We start from the raw sequence: 10,130 nt of genomic DNA, 5'->3' as shown, positions 1-10,130 counted from the left end.
ATATAAATTGCCATTCTGGTTTATCTGTCCCCTTTGTTGTGAGATTAGCCACTGTGAATCAGTTCCTCAGAGCATAATCACATCTGGAAAGGCTGATACCACAGAGTTCTCAGGCTGCATACCTAAAGGCTGGTTATTAGATTATGGAAGCCTTACTAGTAAAGACTTCCCTGAAGCAGTGGGCCGGCCAGCCAGTCTCCATTTATAGTAGCTCTTGGAAGCAACATTTTAATAATTATCCATACAAAAATCACACAACACAATTGTTCTCATCAAAATCTTCCATTCTTATGCCTACAGAAGTTTTAAAGTGTCCTCAGCTGTGATTTCTGTTATAAACAATCACTGCAATGAATTTTCTCTTATATAACTCATATACATGAGCAACTGGATTTTTGCACCATAGGGGTGATATCCAAAAGTATTAATAGTTTTCATGACAGAGATATTGCCAATCAGTGTAACTACCAGCCAGGTGTCTATAGGGAGTATAGTACTTATTTCATATTAGCCCTTGAACTTTGTTGTACCTTCATTATAGATTATGAAATTTCCAAGGAACTTCATGCCAATTTACTTTTCTTCAGGAGAAGGAACAGGGGAAAAATTGGTAAGAAAAACAATAGACTAAGGAAATGTATGACAGCATGTACAGAAAGCAATATACAGATTCAATGCAATTTCTCCCAAAGTTTCAAAGGCAATCTTCAAAGAATAAACATTACTGAAATTTAGGAACCACAAAAGACCCCAAGTAACCAAAACAATCCAGACAAAAAGCATGAAGAATGGTAGTATCACACTCCCACATTTCAAGCTATACTACAAAGCTACAGTAATAAAAATGTCATGGCATTGCAATTAAAAAAACAAACAAGCACGCAGACCAATGGAATAGAATTGAATGCATAGAAATAAACCCATACTTACATGGACAGTTAATCTATGACAAAGGAGCCAAGAGTATACATTGGAGAAAGAAAATTTTCTTTAACAAATGTCCTGGGAAAAGTGATAGTCACAATACAAAAGAATGAAACTGGATTAAGCTCACATTATACACAAATTTTAAGTAAAAATATATTAAAGACTTGGACGAAATACCTGAAACCATAACATATATAGAGGAAACACTGGCAAAACATTCCATGACATTGGTTTCAGGGATGTCTTTGGGGATCAACTATAACAAGGGAAACAAAAACAAACAAATGAGACTACATTAAACTTAAAGCTTCTGTACAACATAAGAAATTATCATTCAAACAAAAAGACACCATACTGAATAGGAGAAAATGTCTGTACATCACACATCTGATAAGAGGCTAATATCCAAGCTTTACAAAGAAATCATACAAGTAAAAAAAAAACAACTCAATAAAAAATGTGCAGGAGAGTTGAATAGACACTCCTTCAAAGAAGATACACAATCAACAAGCACATGAAAAAAATGTTCATTATTACCTATCAGGAATATGAAAATCAAAACCACAATGAGAGATTGTCTCACATCTGTGAGAATAGTCCACATCAAAAAAGACTAAGACAGTTAAGTGTTGGCAGCACCTATGAAAAATTGTATGGAGTTTTCAAGAAATGTTATAAATGGACTGATGATATGATCCAGCAATTCCACTCCTAGCTATCTACCAGAAAAATGTAAAAGCACGTATTTGGAGGGAACTCTGTTCTCCTATGCATTGCAGTACAATTTATAATAGCCAAGTTATGGAAGTAAGCTATGTACCCAAGGACAGAACACTGGATTAAGAAGATATAGTATATATTCACAATGGAATACAACTCATCTAAAAAAAAAAAAAAAGCTCTTGCCATTTGCTACAACATGGATGAAAAGGATTAAGCTAAGTAAAATAAGCCAGGAGAGAGACAAATACCACATGGCTTCACTCATATGTGGAATATAGAGAAATGGGTGGTCAGATAACACCAAACAAAAAAGAAACCCTGGAAATCTGACTGTAAAAATTGAGGCAGGCATAGAAAAAGAGGGAAAGTAAAAAAGGATAGTGGTGGAGGACTATCGGTGCTTTGGTGATAGATGAGGTGTGATAATATACACATATGTGTATAAAATAGAAATTCAATTTTTTTTTAATTGAAGTACCATTGGTTACAGCCCTGTTTGTGTTCTGGAAGTACAGGATCTCCCCTTTCAAGTACAGTCACCATAGTATGCCCATCACCATAGCACTCACAGTTTTCCACCATAGTCCATCACGCTATCGCCTCACTCTGTGCTCACCTCTCCCTCTCTCTCTCTCCCTCCTCTTCCCTTTCTGAGTTCCTCAGCTCTATGATAAACTTTTAAGGGTTGGTTTTAAAGTTTGTCTTTGTCTGAACCTTTGTTCTTATAGTAACTCAAAATTAAATTGATTATTAAGTATCAATTACATTTGGGTAATATCACCTCAAGGAAACAGCATTAAAAATTCTCATAATTCTGGGTCTCCCTAGCAGCCTAAGGGTTAAGTCTCAGTTCTTTTTTTTTAATTAATTAATTAATTTATTTATACAAGCACTGGGTATAGTCAGAAGCACGGGAGGGTGAGAGAATTCACCAGAGCCAGAGCGGGGAGCAGAGCAGGCAGAAGGACCGAAGTACACTGCTGAGGGGAGCAGCGGGCGGCAGGAGAGGTCTGGGCACCATGTGGGACCCTAGCAGTTGGCCGGAGATTGAACGGGCGCTGCAGAGGCTGCGGGCAGCTTCGCAACCCAGTGCTCAACCACTGTGCTACCAGGGAGGCCCCTAAGTCTCAGTTCTATCACCACTGAGGCTTGAGTTTGATCCCACTAGGGAGCTAACCCACATATGGTGCAGCAGGCTTCTCCTGTCTCACTGTTACCCTTAGCAATGTATTTCAGTAAATCTGCCTGCTCTGCTCCCTTCTCTGTCTCTGATGAATCCTCTCACCCCTGCACCTCTGGCCCATACCACAGTTCTTCTGTGCAAAAAACAACAACAAACTAATGATTCCTACTTAAGTGGAGGAGAATTGAAGATTCTCACAGTACTAATGAGAGAATCTGAGAGCTATAACAGTATTAATGAGAGAATTTGAGGTAGATCTGAAATTCGAGTTATCATCATATAGAACATTCTTTATTGTTTGAAAGTTAAAAGGCTTTGAGAGGATGGAGAAAAGAAAAATCCCAATGGAAAGTAGGACATGCAAAGCTCAATGGTGCATTAATTCAGTTACCAAGCTTGTAGGTCCCATTTCAGTATTTAATGATTAAGGCAGTATTGTGGGAACTTGTATTATTAAGTGCCTCAACTATTCTGTGTCTTTGCCTTGATTATCCTTTGCTTTGATTATTCTGTGCCTCTCAGTGTGCAGAAACAGGGAAAGTTAATAGGGAACCTCTCAGGGCAAAAGTCCTGATCTGAGCATCCATACTTGCTGAAAAAAGCATGTGCAGAAACAGCGATAGGTGTTATGGCAAGAGTAGCATAAACACTGAGACTTTCCTTGGCTTTCTCCTTACTTCTTAACCTTGGCTGGTGCAGCTGGTTACGCATCCCCCATACACTTGTGCATTCCCTGTTTGCCTGCTTGTTTCTTTGATCTTTTTACTTTGTCTGATTTTAAATAAAAAATGAGATTGCCCATGGAGCTGGGCTACACTTTCTTGGTGCAGTCCATCTAGGCTTCTCATTGTTCTGGATGTGGACTCTGAGTAATCCATTTTCATCCCACTGCCGCCTGTTGTAAGGAGACACAGTATGTGGAAAGATTTCTTTCCATCAAATTATGGTTAGTTTTCTGACACTGGAGTCACCAATGCTTTTTCTAATAAACAAGTTGTTTAAACATGCATTATTGTGTAGAGGGTATATGCAGTTTTTCAAGTGGGACTCATTTGAATGTTTCTCAAAACAGTAATTTTATGTAACCTTTAAAAGCATTGGCTTACTTCTGAAATAACTTTTATTTGTGAAATATAATCAAATTAATTGACCAACAAAACATCTTCATGTGAATAAAATTTCCATTTTACAGATAAAATACATAATATCTATCAACAGAAAAAAGGAGAAACTTTCTCTCTGTTAAGATATTCTAAGATGTTCATCCCTCAAGCATCCTGATGATGGTTTAGCAGATATTAGCCAACATGCTTCTCATGTATTCCCCACAGACATTTTCAGATCTCCCTAAAGTATTGTTTATTCTAACATTTATGAGTTAAAAATGGGTACTTTAGAGGGTACAGAAATTATTTAAATTTAAATTTAATTATAAGAATTTAAGGCAAAAATATGACACAATAATTCCTAATGGTATGGAAACAGAGAATTCAAAAATACAATTACACATCAAAAACATTGTTTGGTAGAGCTATAAATAGAACTAAGCAGTCATATGCTACACATCTTTTCCTTCTTTAAAATTTACATTGCTTCAGGAAATAGAAAGTAGTCAAGAAATTATAAAAAAACAACAGTAATGTCTCATTATATTTTTTCCATTAGACTATATGTGCATTTACCTTTCTCTTCCATTAAAATTATTATACAATGCATTATTTTGAAGTCTAATTTTATGCTCTTGAATAACAAACAAGAAAGATGGTAGATGGCAGGTCCAAGTAATATTTCTATTACTTTGTGAATCACAGAATGAGAGGTGTTTTATATTTTAGCATCATACATTTTAGGGAACCTTCTGATTGGTCCTGGAATGGGCATCCTTTAACTAAGTATGGTGGACAGAAGCACCTAATTGTCTGTGTCAAGATTCTGAGTTTACTGTTGTGGAGAGAGTAGAGAGGAAGAAAACTCCCTCAAGTTGTATGATATCAATTTGCCATAGGGAAAAAAATTCAGTAATTAGAATATGTGAAGAATGTTCAAAACAATAGTTATTCTGGGCATAAACAGTTATTTTTTTTTAAGATTTATTTATTTATTTATACAAGCAATGGGTACCGTCAGAAGCACGTGAGGGTGAGAGGATTCACCAGAACCAGAGCGGGGAACAAAACAGGCAGACTGACGAAATACACTGCTGAGGGGAGCAGCGGGCACCAGGAGAGGTCTGCGTGCCATGTGGGACCCTGCACTGGTACTGCGCCACCGGATGAGACCCAAAATAACAGGTGTTCTATGTAATAACCACCAGCACATTTGAGGATATGATCCTTTGGATATATTTGATGTGAATAGCAGAGTACCAAAGTGCTATTTTAATTACCAGGTTTTTAGCTATTGACTGTGGTGTTCTTTATTTTTTTTTTTTTTTAAAAGGTGTCAGATTTTTATTAGGAAGACTTGTGGAGGGGCAGGGCAGGGGAGGAGGGGACGGGGGCGGGGCGGCAGGAAGATCTGAAGCACAGAGCGGAGCAGCAGGCACTGAGAGAAGAGACCTTCTGCTGCACCACATGTGCTCTAGCTCCATGCCCCCTTCTGGGGGCTAACTCCCACGCTCCTTGAGGGTAGCTCCCTGGCCGGGGCTTGAACTCAGGCCGCAGCGGTGAGAGCGCTGAGACTAAACCCTAGGCCATCCTGGAGGCCCCGCCAGGGGCTTAGTTAAATGGAGCCTTTAACCTTTATTAGGAGGCTTCAGGAGAACTACTGACAGCTGCTTCTCCAGCAAGTCAGAAGAGACTATGGCTGCCCTTCACTTCCCTTCCCTCAGTGATCATCACTTTCTCCTCCTAGGGCCCCTGGGCGCTGAGGGAAGATGGCTTTCAGCAGCACCTCCATGTCTTCATTGGTGACAAGAGGGGGCAAAGTATGGGGATTTTTCAAGTCTAAAGTATTTTTCATTGATGAATCAGAAGAAAAACCTACACAGTTCAGAAAGTAATCAGGATTGTACTGATCCTGAAAGATTTCTTTGGTGATGATCGTGTGTAAAATCAATATTAGAAGTTTCTAGAGATTTAAGTATGCAGACTTCTGATGTCCTCATAGAATAATGAATGCTCTTAGGAGCTGAAGAGACTCAAAAAAACAAAGTAAATAATCCAGTCACAAAATGGGCAGAAGAGATAAAAAGGAACTTCTCCAAAGAGGAAATGCAAATGGCCAACAGGCATATGAAAAAATGTTCAGCATTACTTGCAATCAGGGAAATGCAAACCAAAACTACCATGAGATACCACCTTACAACAGTGAGAATGGCACTTATTAAAAAAACTAGCAACAACAAATGTTGGCGAGGGTGTGGAGAAAAAGGAACTCTCCTGCACTGCTGGTGGGAGTGCAAACTGGTCCAGCCACTATGGAGAGCTGTGTGGAGATTTCTGGACCTACTAAACATAGAGCTTCCATAGGATCCAGCAATTCTACTCCTAGGTATTTACCCAGAGGACACAGATACATTAATTCTAAAGGGCACCTGCACCCCTATGTTTATAGCAGCACTGTTTACAATAGCTAAGCTTTGGAAACAACCCAAATGCCCAAAAATAGATGACTGGATCAAGAAGATGTGGTCCATATACACCATGGAATATCACTCAGCATTCAAAAAAGACAAACTCATGCCATTAGCAGCAACATGGATGGAGCTGGAAGGGATCATGCTCAGCGAAATAAGCCAGAAAGAAGATGAAAATCACTGGATGGTCTCACTCATAGCAGGAATTTAGAAACCAGCAAAGCACCTGTAGTCCATGACCTTAGTCTATCCTTTGCACTTGTTTTCTTCACGTTGTATAGAAGAAATGGATTAAGTAGAAGAAGCCATACATTTCTGGGCATTAAAGAATAGTTTGTGTGGTTGTTCAGAATCATCTTGGAAGGTGCAGTGATTTATCTCTCCATATCCTCCAGATATTTCTTAGCTCGTAAGTGTCTTCTAGTACCACCTTGACTGGTGTTCTTTAAAAAACTAATTCAAATGCAACTGCTATTGGTAATAAAAGTTGTATATTTGGTAGCTGCCAAAATATAGTCTTTATCAAGACAAATATGAAATAACTTAAACACAAAATAACCTCTAGATATGAAAAATAACAAAATTAGGAAAGTTTGGGAAAAATAATGTTTTTAAGACCAACTATTATGTGTAGGTCCCATTGTAGGCAGATTTTTTTTTTCATTGTCTCACCAATTTCTGACAATTATCCTATGAGAGATACAGTTTTCAAATGAAAACTGTAGACTTGACAAAAGCAGACACTTAATGGCAGATCAGTATGACTATATTTTTGCTCTACAAGAAAGAAAGTTTAAAGAACAGAAATATGAGTTTATGTGTATGTGTCTTTGGGAGAGATAAAGACAGAGGATTAGAGAGACAGCGATACCTCAGTTTTAGTAAATGATTATTAATCAATTCAATGTGGCCTTAAGTCAAACTGACATATGATTATCAAGTGAGCTCTTCTTTGGCAATCGGGTTCATATGGAAAGTTGGCTTTAGTCAGGCAAGTTGTGTAAAAAATGCACATAACATGAATTAAAACTTTAGTATTAAAGGCCGCACTTGATAAAAATTTATAATGTCTAAAGTACTCATAAATTTTAGAATCTTCTAACTGTATTGAGATTTATAGACATAAAAGGTATTCTTTCATATTCATAGTTTTAGAGCTTCTTATATGCCATTATTGTTGACTACTTGATGACTTTAATATTGTCTTGGCGGGGAGAAGGTATCTGAAAGAGCATAATCATTTATAAATAATTGCATTCAATTTTGCAGACATGAAAATGAATACTTTGGTGCTCTGAATTCCAGTAAGTACAGTATTATAAACCTTTCAGATCACCCATAGTAATCATGTTTTAATTGTAATACAAGGTGAATAGCTTTTGTTCTAATAGGCAAAGCACTAGATGTTAATGAGCATCATAGAAGTATACTTGATGAGCTTATATTTCCTGAACATAATTAAGTCTTTGGTTAGTTCTTCCAGTAACCTTTCTTTGTGGAAAGTTTGGACAAGTTATTAAAATAGGGAAGAGAAAAATTTATGATCATAAAGAAGTCATGATTCAAGTGGATGCCCCAATATGATGGTCTTCTTCCAAGATAAAATAAATAAAGGTAAGTGCATTTATTTGAGTAATTTTTATAATTAATGAGTTCTCATAGGATAGAGGAAAATATTGACCAACTAGATCCCATTATAAAATATCACTCAAAGACAGGGGAAAATGAAAGGTACTATGTGTAGTTTTAAGTAGATTAAGTAGATGAATCCTGCCATTACTAATATTACTAATGTCACCTATCAAGATTTTTATTCATATTGTAATCATGATTAAGGTTCTTTTTGCCTTCTTCACAGAAATTTCCACTGTCCTATGCTTGCTTAAGACAAAACTGATGAATGATACAAGATTACTGAATCAACCTATCTAATAGCCTCAAACAGGAAAAAGAAAGTAATAAGTTATAACTAAGCAGATGAAAATAAATTGTATGTCACATTATAAGTTTTACATTAAAGGCAGATAAAGTTTTTCACTGTTGTTTTAAGATTTTTTTTAATCTTCAAGTGTACAGCAGTAAAACTAGTAGCCAATTTTTCAGTATAAACAATGAGAGCAAGTCTACAAAAGGTATTTTAAATGTTATGGGGACACACACACACACACCTGCTTATCTAGTTGTCTATAACTAGTAAGTGAATTTATTTTTTTTAAGTGAATTTATTTTTAAAACTAAATGCAAAATGTAGACATTTCCAGGAATAATGAGATGATTTAATGCCTCAGACCACAATAAAAGCAACATCAAAGAGAACTCAGTCACTTTAGAAGGCAAATAGATCCTATTTTTTAAAAAATAGAAATGTGGGAAAGAATGAATGTTAATATAAAAAGTAAATATGTGGATGAATTTTTTAAAAGCTAACCATGAAAACAAAACAATAATGTGTTATGAGATTAAATTATAGATAGGATTAAATGTATGACAACAGTAACATCAAAGGAAGAAGAGTAAAAGAAGATACCAAGTATTATAAGGTTCTAAGCATTATCCGGGGAAAGGTAAATGTAATGTTATAATAGTCAAAAACATATGCTGTGATTTCTAGTTTAATAAGTAAAGGAAGAGTGAAATGTAAATCCAAGGAGTTAATACAAGGAACAACAAGGGTAATTGAAAATAATTGATTAATCCAAATGAAAGTTCAAAAAGGAAGAGGAAAAAACATTAGAACAAGTGACAGAAATAGGAACAAATAGTGAGATAAGATGGTAGTTATAAGCCAATATATCCATAATTATAATGAATGCAAGCAATATAAATATTCTAATTAAGACAAAGATTTTCAGCTGAATTAAAAAAAAAAAAAACAACTCAGCTCTATGCTGCTTCCACGAGACACCCTTTAATACACAGACATCCTGAATGAATGTGAAAGAACACGAAAAGTTACTTTATAAAAGCAAGCTAAAATAAACTGGTTTTGCTACACTGATATAAGAGTTGATTGTAAGGCAAGAAACTTTTGTAAAAATTAAATTTTTGTTTTATGTTCCATTCAATGTAAACTTAATATATAATAAAGAAAAATATAGATTAGCAATATACAAAATAATACATTATTTTAATATATAAATCCCTGCAATTGATGACAAAATCACACAAAGTAATATGTAAGGTTATAAAGATAAGAGCAACAGAATGAATTAATTTGACCTAATGGAATCTTCTAAAACACTACACCCAAGAATGACAGTGTACCCATTATTTCAAAGCATACCTGGAATATTTATCAGAAGTTTTAAAAAAAAAAATCTGAATGAATTTTTAAGGATTGAAATTTTTCAGAGTAATTATTTACCCCAAGGAAATCAAATTAGAAATCAATTCTAAAATGGTACCTGAAAATTCTCAAATATTTATCATTAAAGCAATATATTTCCAAACTTCTACACATACCATATGTCCAAAAGTAAAGTACAATTGATAATTGAAAATATTTTTACTAAAGGATAATGAAAAATTAACACATCACAACTTGAAGTATGCAATTAGAGCTAAGTTTAAAGGGACATTTAGACCCTTAATTTCTTATTTTAGACAAGAGTACTTAACTAAAATATTGTCCAAAAAACTATGGTAGCACTGAGAATAAAATAATCACTTCTGTCAAATGTGCAGGTTGTGAAATATTTTGTGAAGAAAGTGTTCTTTGTT

Source organism: Talpa europaea (assembly GCF_964194135.1).
Source record: "Talpa europaea genome assembly, chromosome: 1".
Taxonomy (NCBI): domain Eukaryota; kingdom Metazoa; phylum Chordata; class Mammalia; order Eulipotyphla; family Talpidae; genus Talpa; species Talpa europaea.
Note: the sequence above shows the minus strand (reverse complement) of the source record.